This window comes from Sciurus vulgaris (assembly GCF_902686455.1).
Source record: "Sciurus vulgaris genome assembly, chromosome: 4".
Lineage (NCBI taxonomy): Eukaryota > Metazoa > Chordata > Mammalia > Rodentia > Sciuridae > Sciurus > Sciurus vulgaris.
Genome location: NC_136464.1, coordinates 93,162,628 through 93,176,964, shown reverse-complemented (window position 1 = coordinate 93,176,964; position 14,337 = coordinate 93,162,628). Strand labels below are relative to the sequence as shown.

The 14,337-nt window shown below is 39.0% G+C and overlaps 1 long non-coding RNA gene across 1 annotated transcript in view; it reads left to right on the top strand.

The window, feature by feature from the left end:
- Positions 1–784: 784 nt before the first annotated feature.
- The window catches only part of LOC306659826, a 784,421-nt gene continuing 770,868 nt past the window's right edge, over positions 785–14,337 (top strand). Inside the window, exon 1 of the long non-coding RNA XR_013763463.1 lies at positions 785–2,081. This is a non-coding gene — a long non-coding RNA (uncharacterized lncRNA). The remainder of the gene's footprint in view (positions 2,082–14,337) is intronic.

The window sequence follows — 14,337 nt, the reverse complement described above, 5'->3', positions numbered from 1 at the left end:
ATACAAATAACCAAATCAACAAATGGGCTAAGGAAATGAACAAATACTTCACAGACGATCTACAAGCAATCAACAGATATATGAAAAAATGTTCAACATCTCCAGTAGTAAGAGAAATGCAAATCAAAACTACCCTAAGATTCCATCTCACCACAATTAGAATGGCGATTATCAAGAATACAAGCAACAATAGGTGTTGGCGAGGATGTGGGGAGAAAGGTACACTCATACATTGCTGGTGGGACTGCAAATTAGGGCAGCCACTCTGGAAAGCAGTGTGGAGATTCCTTAGAAAACTTGGAATGGAACCACCATTTGACCCAACTATCCCATTCCTCGGCCTATACACAAAGGACTTAAAATCAGCATACTACAGAGATGCAGCCACATCAATGTTCACAGCTGCTCAATTCACCATAGCCAGATTGTGGAACCAACCTAGATGCCCTTCAATTGATGAATGGATAAAGAAACTGTGATATATATATATATATATATATATATATATATATATATATATATATATATATACAATGGAATATTACTCAGCCATAAAGAATAATAAAATTATGGCATTTACAAGCAAATGGCTGAAGTTGGAGAATATCATGCTAAGTAAGATAAGCCAATCTCAAAAAACCAAAGGACGAATGATCTTGCTGATAATCAGACGATGATAAATAATGCGGGGTGGGAGGGAGGCAAAGATGGAAGAAGGAGGGACTGTATAGAGGGAAAAGAGGGGTGGGAGTGGTGGGGGGAAGGAAAAAAATAACAGAATGAATCAAACACCATTACCCTATGTAAATGTATGAGTACACAAATGGTATGCCTCTACTTCATGTACGATCAGAGAAATAAGTTGTACCCCATTTGTTTGCAATTAAAAAAAATATAATTAATCAACAAATATGTGAAAAAAATGTTCAACATCTCTAGCAATTAGAGAAATTTAAATAAAAACTACTCTAAGATTTCATCTTACTCCAGTCAGGATGGCAATTATCAAGAATACAAGCAATAATAAATGCTGGCAAGGATGTGGGCAAAAATGACTCATACATTGCTGGTAGGACTGCAAATTGGTGCAACCACTCTGGAAAGCAGTATGGAGATTTATCAGAAAACTTGAAGTGGAACCACTATTTGATCCAGCTATTCCACTCCTTGGTTTATACCCAAAGGACCTAAAATCAGCATACTACAGTGACACAGCCACATCAAGGTTTATAGCAGCTCATATTTGACTACACAACTGGTGTGTTCTACATCATGTACAACCAGAAGAATGAGAAACTACTCCATTTATGTATGATGTGTCAAAATGCATTCTGCTGTATGTATAACTAATTAGAACAAATATTTTAAGATACAAATATGTATATAAATGCATACACATTTGTCCACGCACATAGATGAATATATCTCAAGATGAAATAAATAAGATACATTTAAAATTATAAAATTGATATGTAAATGTGTAATTTATGTATAACCTATATGAATCTATATGGGGAAATCAATATAAATTTATATATGTATAAATAATGAAATGGAACTAAAATTTATTAATTAATAAATTGTCCTAGATGAAACACAGAAACTGGAGTTCAACTCAGGATTCTCTGGTTCAGAATTCTGCAGATGCTGCTTCTCTGGTGATCTAGCTCCTTTGAATCTGCCATAGGATCTCTACAGTTTGACTACATTTTTTTTTTTTTTATTTTTTGTGGTCAGATAAAACTTTATTTTATGAGTTAATACTGAGCTTACATTGTTTTAGAAGAGATAATTTTAATATTTTGGAAAGTTTAGATGATTTTTAAAATCACCTAGTTTATCTCACGTAACCACAACCTGAAAAAAAAAAAATGCAGTTCAACTAGAGTTAAATATTGAGAATTCTGAAACACAGAAAATACTAGGCACAAGGAAAGGAGAGGAGCTGCATGAATGAACAGCAAAATAAAGGGCCCAGGGGAAAAGATGAAGCAAAGACAAACCATCACTGAGATTGGGGGAGCCTGATGGTCAATGAGCTGGAAAGGCCCAGGTCTCCAGAAGCACTCTGCTGAGACTTGGTAAGCACAGTCCCACTTCCTGCTCTCTCCACATGACTAAACTTGAAAAGGATTTCTGTGTTTCTTTTTTTTCACTCTTCAGCTCCCCATTATTGTCTACAAAAACCTACTGAAACTGTTCTAGTCAAGGCTTCCAATAATTTTCATATTACCAAATCTAATGGTTGATTTTTTTTGCCCTTGTCTTACTCTGTAGCTTAGCAGTATTTGACAGAACTGGCTACCTCCATGTTCTAGAAATGCTCTCCTTTCCCAGATTCTGTGATGCCCCATTACACGGATTTTCACCTGTTCTCATTTGCAACTTTTTCTACTTAATCCTGTTTTTGTAAAGGATGCTATAAATTCCATTCATTACAATAACATTAACTAAAATGAGTATGTCAATTTTATAGCTGCAATGCCTTCATATTAGTAAACATATTTTATAAATTGTTTGCTTTTTCTTATTACTTTTTTCTCCAGTAAAATATAAGCTCCAACAATCATATGACTATAAATTTGGTCACTCAGATGTAAAGTAAACAGGTTCAAGTTTTTAAAATTAGTAAGTGGTAATTCCAGAAATGGATCACGGATCTTCTTAATTCTAGGGTCTTTGCTGTGTTTCATTCTACCACTCATAAAACAAAAATTAGAGGGGATTTCTGTGCTTGGCCATACAGAGTAGCTTGAAGTAGACTACCACTCTTGCCAAGAAAAATTTAAAAATCCAGATACAATGCAAAATAAATAGCTGTTGAAGGCATTGAAGAGATGCCAACATAGCAAAGAATTAAGTGGGAAAAATCCCTGAGAGAAGGAAACCACATAAAATAAGCTCAACACTTGGTGGTTTTCCCTTTAAGGTATCTGCTGAAATCTTAAACTTGAACAAGTTAAGAGATCAAGAATTGAAGCAGAAAGAATTGTATAACAGAGAAAAAAATTTCAGAACTTATACTGGGCCAAGCAAACAAACAAAAGGAAAGTAGTTAAGGATCTAACAAAGATGAGGGGATCTGGAAATACCCAGTCTCTTTATTGGGGTAAATGTAAGGCTACCAAGGAAAGGTGGGAAAACAGATCTGAGAATGACTGCCACCCTCTCTCATGATGGCTATTCCCTGGTTGAACTAAAGTATTGCATCCTATTCTAGTTTCCTGCCTAAAGAAAGGGCGATTCATTGTCTCTGGGAGAAAATGGCAGCATTCAGAACATATTCAGTGTTTCATACTAAATTTTTTCTATTTAACCAAATTGTCAGAGATACCAAAAAATAAGATCAATAAAAAGTAACACAATTAATATAGATCCTAAAGTGTTAGAAACATTGGAGTTAAACAGCATGGATTTTAACATACTTATGATTATCATTTTCTAAATAAATAGATTATAAAATGGAAAATGCCACTGGACAACAGAAATTTTTGCTTAAAAAATATGAAAGGAAAATCAAAATAAAATAAATAAAAAAAACTTACTGGGATAAAAGCAGATCTGACACAGCTGAAGAGAATATTAGTGAACTGGAAGATAGATCAATAGAAAAATGCTGGTATACAAAGAAAACTCACATGAAACACAGAAAGATTAATAAAAGACATGTGAGACTCAATGTAAAAGTTGGATCCAGTGGTGTGTTCACTGGCCCATACAAGCTGGTCAGAACTGACTGGTAATTTTCATGAATTTGGTGAGTGCCTTGTTAAATTGTTGGTATTTTGAAATCAGAATGGAGAGAGTATATATTCAAATGTTACTTATTCTAATTCTGTTTTTCTTTAAAGAAAGTCAGCTAAGGATATTGCTTAGTGGTAAAGCACTTGCCTAACATTCACAAGGCCCTGAGTTTGACCCCTATTACCCTTACCACCAAAAAAGTAATACCAAAAGCAGAAATAAAGTAAAATGATCTCATTTGAAAAGATATAAATGGAGGAAGGTCTGAAAAATAATGTAAGGCTAGATATGTGGCGAACACAAATGAAAATTGACTACATAACACAACAAAATGAATAATGAAAACACAAAAAAAGCAAATAGAGTTCAAATGAAATAAAAGTGATTAAATTCTATTATCAGCAAGTGAGCAAAATTTGTCACATATAAGACTCTTATTAAAAGTATATGTTTTAAAAAAATAAAAAAAGTATATGTTTTAATCTGTAGAATAATCACAAACAAGATAATGAAAGAACACATAGCAACAAAGTTAACAGAAGAAAAAAAAAAAAAAACCTGAACATAAACTAGGTAGAACAAATTAAAAAAGAAATAGATAATTAACATAAACCCAAATGTATCAGTAATGATGATTAATGTTAATAAAATCTAAATAGCACATTTAAAAGATGAAGATTCACCCTGGTATCACGGCATATACCTGTAATGCCAGCTATTTGGAAGACTGAGGAAGGAGGATTACAAGTTTGAAGCCAGCCTGGGCAATTTAGTGAGATCCTGCCTCAAAATAAAATCACAAAGGAGTGTGGTTGTACATCAGAGGCAGGGCACTTGCCTAGCGTGTGCAAGGCTGCCAGATAGGTTTGAAAAAATCTGTGTGCTACAAAATTGAGACTCACCATATGAGACAGAAATAAATCTTGAATCTTGCTTTCCATAATAGGAAGTCCATCAATATTAGATAAAGATGTAACTCTAAAACATAATTTCTAGAAGAAAATTATATTAACTCTTCATAAAACTGGATTGAGAATCATGTTCTAAACAATTACAAAAATTGGTGTCAAAAAAGTAAAGGATGAATTGATCTATGCAATATGATTAAGAATTTATGACTAAAACACTCCTTTAATATGGCAAAGCCACAGTTTTGAGGACATTTTCACTATTTATGTATCTGACAAAGTTCTCATATCCAAAATACATAAAGAACTCATACATAAAATAATACAAAGCTTTAAAAAATGGTTAAAAGTCTTGAAGAGGAGCTTCATACAAAAAATAATTAAATGGCCAATAGACGTGAAAAGGCACTTAGCTTCATTAGTCATGAGGAAAAGGTAAAGACCATAAAAGCTACTGAGAGAATGGTTAATACTAAAATACTAATAACATCCCTTCTAGGTATTACAGAAAGACATATATGTGCATATGAGAGGATATCTTAAGGATATTTATTGTAAATTTGTAATAATAAAAAAATAAACAAAATGTCCATCACAACAGAATGGATAAATAAAATGTGGTAAAATCATACAAAGAAATAATAGGTAGCGATAAGAAAGAATGAAATATTGCTACATGCACCAATGTGCAGGCATCTCAAAGACACAATGTTGAGTGAAGGCAGCCAGGCCCTAAACAATATGACCAGTATGATTTCATTTTTCTCAGTGGAGGAGATAATAAGTGGGCATTTATGGTGCTGGTAATATTTTTTTTATCTTGGTGGTGATAATATAACACATTCATTTTGTGAAAATTCAGTGAGTTGGACACCTATGGTTTATACACTTGTAATTGTGATATTCTTCAATAAAAATTATTTCTAGAAGTGTAGAAAGAATTAGAGAAAATATGAAGTAACAGCATTTGTTTCAAAATCTGGAACCCCAGTGGGCAGAAGGCTGAATAATTCCACACAGGTACATACAGTCAGCATTTCTCCATTTACAGAAGCAAAGATGGTGAGCATCTCTGAAAACATAAGTTGAATTCTGCAAATGAGCATTTTGATCTTTCAATTTTTAGCTCAACTGCGTATTTCAAATATGCCATGCCTTTGTTGTCTGAGCAGGAAAAAAATTCAGGCTTCATCAGGTAATCTTTTGTCTTAGCACCACAGAGAAGAACTGGTGCTCAATTACTTGTCTTTCTTCTCCTATTGAGATACACAGGAAAGGGAGGGCAGGCTTTCTCACCAACACAATCCCAAGTGTGCAAATGAAAATGCTTATCTCCAGTCAATTTTCTAAAAGTCTAGGTTAAAAATAATCTCTCTGGTAACCAGTATTGAGGCTGGGAAGATGAGGGGAGGATGTTGGAGAGAGGATGGTTAACAGGTACAGGGGTGCAGTTAGAAAGGAGGAAAAAACTCTCATGTTCCTAGTAAGGTAACTCTGATTGACAACTTTTAAATATGGTAGTTAAAAATAACAAGTTATTATGATTTGGATGTGAAGTATTCCCCCAAAGACTAGTGTGTCGAAGGCTTACTCTCCAATGAACAATGTCTAGAGGTGGGGTTTCAGGGAAGTGATTAGATCAGTAGGTCTCATCCTTAACCTTATCAGTGGATTAATGCACATAGCTGAATGAACTACCGGGAGATGGCAGAGACTGTGGGAGATGGAACCTGGCTGCAGAAAGTGGGTCACTGGGGGTCATGCCCTGGAAAGGTATTTCTTGTCTTTGGCCTCTTTCTCTCTCTGTTTCCAGTTTGCTAGGAGACAAAAAGCTTTCCTACACCATGCCTTTCCACCATGATATTCTGCCTCACCTCAGGTCCAAAGCAGTGGAGCCAGCCAAACATAGACTGAAACTTCTGAAACTGAGCCAAATAAATCTTTTCTCCTCTAAGTTGTTTTCTCAGATATTTGTCATAGTGACAAAAAGCTAACTACTATGAATGAAGAGGAGTTTGAATGTCTCTAACACAAAGGAATGATAAATGTTTTGAGGTGATGGGTATACCAATTAACATAATAAGATGATCATTGTAGATTTTATACAGGTATCAAAATATCACATAGTACTACATCATGTACTTATTATATAATTGCACATGATGTACAATTTTCATGTTCTAATTTTAAAAAAAGTTAAAAAATAACTTTTCCACCATTTGTTCTCATGGTCAGGGTCTTTGAGACATCAACAGGTTAAACTACATAACAAAATTCATTCAGGTTTTGGGGGTTGGAGACAGTTCCAGGTAGAAGCTCCTGCTGTCACTCAAGTGATAGGTATTTGACAGGTTAGACCTAAGTTGAGGCTCTTGAGTTTCAAAAATGGTGAGGATGATCCAGAGGGGCTTCCTGAACTCAGCTCTTTCTCATGGCATGTTGTAATAGTTCATGTATTCAAGATCTGAAACCTGATCCTGATACTGGGGTTTGATTCAGTTGCTTATGGCTTGTGACCTTGAGTTAGTTCCTTAACTTCAACTACAGTTCCCATTGAAGAATTATTCACTCTCATCAAAGGTGGAAAAATATCTCAGGAACTTCTATTTAATCTTGGGACAAAGACCAAAAATGTTAACAGAATCTTCAAATTTCTACATAGGGAGGGATCATGGAGAATATGTGCACATACCTTGGGGCAGGTGGCTCTCTGCCACACAAGTTCCTGGGCTGACCAAGGGGCTGGATAATGTGATAATCCAGGTTTGGCCTGGTTTTGCTTGCTTTGAAACTTCTTTGTCATCTCTGAAACTTGCTGTCAAAAAAGGACCTGGTTGTATCATTCCAAACCAGGTATGACCCAGGTTGCTGTCAGATCTATTGTCAATGAAAACATTATCCCAATGTCTATACCCCAGTTTTTATCTGGGTCCTTAACTGTAACTAACTGTCCTCATCCCGACTGGTGGATTTGGGTGCTCTTACTCTGGCAAGCTCTGAAGAGTGGACTTTATAAGGGGGAAGAATTTGGGGGATCATACATCTACTATATGGTGAGTGCTTTATATAGAGATCGGCTATTTCAACATTTAGCATTTTTGGTGTATCATACATGTTATTAGCCCCCACTTACAAAGAAGGAAACAGTTTTACAATAGATGAGTAGAATAGCTGGTAGGTGCAGGCCTCGGAATCCAGCCCAGACCTGGGTAACCTAAAGCCAGTTTCTCTATTGTACTGCCTGGCCATGCCACTAGGCAAAAGAGCTGCTGATAGTTGAGAGCTTAACTGAGACTTCCTCTCCCTCCTTCCTATCATATTTTCTGTATTCCTTAGAAAGACTGCTCTGTGAAGAGAATTAAACTGCCATGAAGATCTAATCTTTGCCTGACAAAACCTGTGGTGCTGCTTAGAAGATTCATAATAGTGCTGAGGGTTGAGAGTGGCCTTTCCTTTGGTCCATAGGTAATGCTTAGGTCTGGTGTTAATAAGTACTGGGATTTAAAACACATGGTGAATGGGGTCAAGGCTACACCATCATCCCAGCCAGAAACATTGCAAAATGTTCTTCCAGCAATCAGGCTGACTCTGAAAACTTGACAGCAAAATAGCTCTGGGAGTCTGCTGTACTTCGGGTGGTCAATACCATCACCTTCATGGTCTGAAAGCAAGCACAGCCTTGTTGCAGAACTTCTCACAAGGACTAGGCAGAGAATGATGGAGTCCCAAAGGAGGCTTGCCTGCCTCTATTCTAGATGAAGTCCCTGGAGAATCTACTCTGACAGTCTAGTGAATGCATCTCAGCCCAGATTCCTAACATCTGTCCAACTGTGTGGTCACAAGGGCTTCAAGCTGCCAGTCACATGGGAACTTCAAAGGCTGTGTGACCTTCAGATAAACAAAGCAAGAGTTGAGGTAAGAACAAAAATCAGGCAAATATTTGCCATAGGAACTGTTTCTGAACTTTGCCCTGTTGTATAGGTCCTAATTTGCCAGCACAACCTGACCTCAGCAACCTTGCTCTCTGCTCTCTATTTTGAGATAATTTGTATTATTGCAGGGGTTTTCCATGGGCTTAGTCTGAGTCAACAAGTGATCTTGTGACCCCCAAAGCATGCCATTTGGAGATCCTCTATAGGGAGTACAGTGTATCTCCTAGACAGATTGGTAATGGTTTTGTCTTTTCTGCTCTGGTCAGAGCAGTTAGATACTTTAGCTCTTGTACCCATATGTTAGAAAGGTTGTAATAAACTGGAAAATGGCCCAAGAACTCTTCTGAATTATCAGGTGGCTCAAATGAATGAACTTATATAAAATATAACCCATAGCCTTTGCCCATTACTTCTTTGTTCTTACACTGTAGCTTTTATTTTATTTATTTATGTCTGTTAGAAAAGAATCTTGATCCTTAAAAGATGTGGGTTTATTATGAATACCATCATTAAGAAGAAAGAAGGCTGGGGGTGTATCTCAGTGGTAGAACACTTGCCTAGCACATGTGAGACTCTGGGTCCTATTCCCAGCACTGAAAAAACCCCACCCAAACCAAAACAACAACACACTAAAAGCAAAACAAAACAAAACAAAACAAAAACTCCCAGAAGAAGAAGATTGGGAAGAGGAAGAAAGAAGGATGAGGAGGGGAGAAGGACATGGAAGATGAGAAGGAGAGGAAGACAAGGGCAGGAAGAGGGAGGTGGAAGAGGAGAATGGGAAGAGGAAGACAGAAGGAGGAGGAGGGAGGGGAAGAAGAGAACTATTATTTACTGAGTGCTCAATCATCAAAACAATCTTATGAGGTAATACTAGTATTTCTCAGTTTTTCAGATGAGAAATTCAATCCTAGAGAGGTTTGATAACTTCCCCCAGGCCAGGCATGCCGGAGTGATGGGTCTGGAGATGAGCCAGCAGGGCGCTGTGACTCCAGAGCTGTACCACTGCCCTGTTCTTTTTGTAGTGTCTCTGTCTACACAGGGTGGCACTGTGAGGGTGGTAAGATCACCCTTAGAGGGAGAAATCAATAAAGGAGCACACAGGACCCCCATCATTATTAGCTGAGTAAAAATAAAAAGTAGACCCACAAAGAGATGGAGGGGACCCACAGAGAAGTGGGAGAATGAGGGGACTGTGGTATTGCAGAGTTAAGAGGGCATTTCTCAAAGGCTGAGGACAGGAGGGACATTTTACCAAGCTATGAATGTTATGAAGCAGCTATGAGGACCAGTTTCCCTCTGCCTCACATCCTTTCTCCCGAGTAATGCCTACTGGGCTCTCAGTGAGAAAGTTTGAATAATTCCATTGAAGTCGATCTAGAATAGAATAGAATATCCTATTCTAGAATATTCTAGAATATAGTATTCTAGAATATTCTATAGAATATAAATAGAATAGATATAGAATAAAAATAGAATAGAAAAATATTATAGAAACTTGTTCTGTGTAGAATCTTAAAACTTCTCACCAGAGCCTCAGAGTTGGTTGTACCACAAGTTTCTCTGCAGCCAGACAAGGTCTTCCAAGGCCAGATGGGGTCTCCTCTGAGGCAGGAGGCACTGAGGACCTCAGACTCCTGCTCTCCTCTCTACCTTGAATATCTCTGAGGTCACCAGCTCGAACTTCCTGAATGACCAGGGTTGCTTTACTTTAGGAAAAATTGAATAAATAAAACAAAGCAAAACAATGGATAATAAGCCTGATGAGATCATCAGGTATATTAATAGTGACAAGAACTAGTTGGTTACCTGTTTGGCACACTTTAGGTGCATAAGGTGGATATTTCCACTCTTCGAAGGCAAGAACCCAAGTCGTGGTGCCATTGAGTGGAGGCAAAGTTGTTTGTAAAACGGGTCTACTCTTCCAGTCTACCTTGCTGTGACTCATAAGTGTGCAGGCTCTGCTGAAAATTAAGCCCTGGTTCCTGAGTGATGGGTAGAGATTCTGGGGTGAACCTGGGTCTATTCATTTCCATAAACATTCATTGACCTCCTCTAGCCAGGCATGTTGGCATTTGATCAGCAATACAGACACAGAGGACAATTCAGTCAGGTTACCTTCTGGATGACAGAAACAATAAGTTAATGGGCAAATGATTTCAGAATGTGATAAATGCTATGAAGCAAATAAGGTGAGGTGATGAAAAATCACCAGGTCAAAGGGCTGTTGAAAACTGAGCTGTCCAAGAAAGTCTCCTCTTGGACATTGCCTAGGACAAGACATAACAATTTTACCTGAAAGATAATCTTAGAGACTAAAGAGACCCAAATTCTAGGAATCAACCCGGATGCTCAAGCCACTGTGGAACTTCCTCCAGGCTTTTGACTTGTTCTGATTCATTAGTTCTGCATTCTGATGCTAAGCCCTAGTAGGGGCATTAACACCTGGCCAGGGACCTGGGGTCTTCTCACCTGTAGTATTGCCAGAGGGACTGAATGGATTTCATTTCTAAATCAAGGTAAATACTTCAATAGTCAAACAGAGCTTACCTATAATAAAGAAGACGTGAAAATATAATGAAAACAATAGGATGGGTTGACTTATCCTTAGTGATTTCCAAGCTCTTTACACCATGAGAACTTTCAAAAACATCTTACTGCTAAGACATTGACTAGAACCAAGACATCACAATTTTACCTGAAGGAAAATCTTGGAGACTGAAGAGACCATACAGTGGCCATACAGTGCCTTCTAAGCATAGATGGCACCTGTGAGAGAAATCATTTGTGTGACAAAAATCCATATGAAGGGGTCAGAGCTGAGATGGATCCTCAGCTAAACTAAGAAAGGCACATGGATTGGAGTCTCCTGGGGTAGGAATAATGTGTGAGGAAAGAGAAGAGTTAATGATTTCAGATAGAAGATCCCTCTGCAGAGCTCGGTGCAAATGGAATAAGTTTTTCCTTCTTAGTTTCACAGAAAGGAAGGGAAGGAAAGAAAAGAAAAATAAGGAAAGGAAAGAAAAAAGAAAAGAAGAAAAAAGAAGAAAGAAAAGAAAAGGAGAATGAATTCTCAGTAGCAAAGATGCCAGGATTGGCTTGGGGGGATTTCTGACTTTAATGAAATGAGCTCTGAGAACTGCACTGATTACTGGGAGAGGCAGGAGTTTGTGGGAAAGCCTTGGGACTTGCTGATGAGGAAATTGGGGCTCACACACACTAGGCACTTGTGGGAGGTTCAGCAGGTATCTCCTCGGTGGATGAGCCTCCTAGACGCTCAAGTCCCTGTAAAGATCCATCATTTCTTTGGGGCTAGAGATGTCCTGGCAGGCTCAGGCCTGAGAGAGTGGGGAGGGAACCCATGGTCCAGCCTGGCAAGGGCTAGGGTCATCTATGTGCAGGTGGAGGACACACTTGGGCAGGGTTTGAAGACTCCCCCTCAGGAGATCAGGAAATCCCCTCCTAAAGAAATTGTGTCTCCTGTAGGAGAATTGTATTCTTTCCTCAGAGAGCATGTATCTGTCCTGGTACAGGTGGGGGGATGCTTCCCACGATTTGATGATCTAAGCCATTACAGTTAGAGGAAGTGAACAGAGTAAGCAGGCTCAGTGCTGTGGGAATGTATGGAAAGGATGATGCTGAAACTTCCCTCCCAGGCCTAGCAGTTTTCCTGGAAGAGGGACAGGTGAAAACAGAGACAAGGAACCTGGGCACTGTTCCTACATCTACGTTTCTGGGGATTATATCCACCTGCTTGAGGATCTTGCCATGACAGGGAGCACCAGGAAGGAGAGGTCCCATTGCCTCATGTGGACCTTTCAGGCCTTGCACATAGAGGTATGTTAAATCAATCACAGGCTCTGGTTTTCAGGAAGTCCAGGGAATGTCCTGACTTAGCCTTACTGGCTTTGGCAAGGTCTTGCCTCTATCTCTCCATCTAGAGTCAGACTCAGTTTTGTCATGGAGATAATTCTTTGCTAAATGGACCTACCTATGCTGACCCTGGAGGTGCTCACAAATGGAACATACCTGCATCCTGCCTGCCTCCACCTGGAAGTTTGAATGAAAAGTTGCTCAGATGTGTTCCTCCGTGTCATCTGACTGGTGGTCTTGCTCACCTTTCCTCTTCCATGATCTCTCCCTGCTTCCACTTTCCTCCCCTCAAACCCTCATTCTCTAACCTCATTAAGCTTATGAGGGCTGCTCACGTGTTCCACTGATGCCTCACTGCCTCCCATGAATGCTCTTGGGTGCCAGCCAGTCCCCAGTCTCCTGGGGTTCTGACTACCATCTCTAGCTTTTTACCTCACAATCTGTTTGCCTTGGCCAAGGTCTTTTCCCAAATCATGGTGGGTAACTGAAGGTGCCCCTGCTGGCCTTTCTCCTGGTCCCATTTCCCCCTGAGATCTTTCCCTGAAGTCTTACAGTTGGTTCTACTGGGTTATTAATTTAACATGTAACTCACATTGTCTTATCTCCTTCCTTAAATAGAAATCTCTTGAGATCAGGGGTCAGTGATTTCATCTTTAAGTCATCAGCCAATTGCCCACAAGACACATCCATGTCAAAAGAAGGGTCCTAGTGAATTTGACAATCCCTAGGAGAAAGAAAACAAAGTGTCCCAGAAAATTATAAGTTAACAAATGAAGATTCATTTGAAGAAGTTGGGGATATTTGTAGAAGAAAGAAAATAATACAGATGAGAACAAAAGTTAATGAAATAGAAAAATATACCCTAGAGAGGGTAAGTAGAACCAAGGTTGTTTTGAAAAGACTATGAAAAATGATGCATGCCAGCAAGATAGACCAAGGGATCAGTGAGCAGCTCTTGATGGTTCTTCATCCAAATGCCATCCAGATGCTGGGCTTAATTTGTCAAAACAAGTCTGAAATCCCTGAAAGACATTCCACTGGGAACCTGCTGGTTCATTAACATTTACTTGGCACTCCTCTCCAGGCATCTCATCCCATTGCTCCAGGGTCTCAGACTCCCAAACCCGTGTGCTGAAGAGAAGCGGGGGCAGGAAGGGAGCTGGGAGGAAGAGGAGAAGAAGGAAGGGGATGAGGAGGAGGGGAAGAGGAGGTACAACTGGCAGAGCTCTGGAGTACATTAAGCTCTAACCTTTCCTGGATTCAGAAATCTTAAGCAACTTGGAAGATAGAGATCCATCCCCAAGTCCCTAAATGACTACAGGTCATGAAAGATCAGAGAGGAGGCCAACCAACTTTTAAGTAGAGAATGTAACTCAATTCCACACTTGGACACAAATGCCTGGCAGGCATGCGAGGAGGTGACCCGCTGAAATGCCCCTAGAAGACAACACTGCCTTGGAAAGAGGAAACCAAGATCAGAGTTCCGGCCTGCCACCAAGCTGAATAATGAGCTCCCACTGACTGAGATATGATAGCAAAATTTCAAATCTCTATTTTCTAAATGGATAATTTGCCTTAGTGAAACACGTGCACGTTTTACTAAATATTTATTGAAATACTGTGAGCATCTACTCCAGGACTAATGGAGATGTTTCTTAATTTGTTAAAAGTAAAATAAAGGGTATCATCAGGAAAGAACAACTCTAGCAAGCTGCTTGGATGTGGGTAACATGAGAGAGAAACTTCAACTGAGGTCCTTCCTTTCCCCTTGATAATCTGTCCACCAAATTAAGGAGACCCTGAAGTCTCCCTTCTCCCTCCATACACAGAGAGCACAGAGGAAAGGACTTTTTGAGTGTTCAACACAAATTCCTGACTTT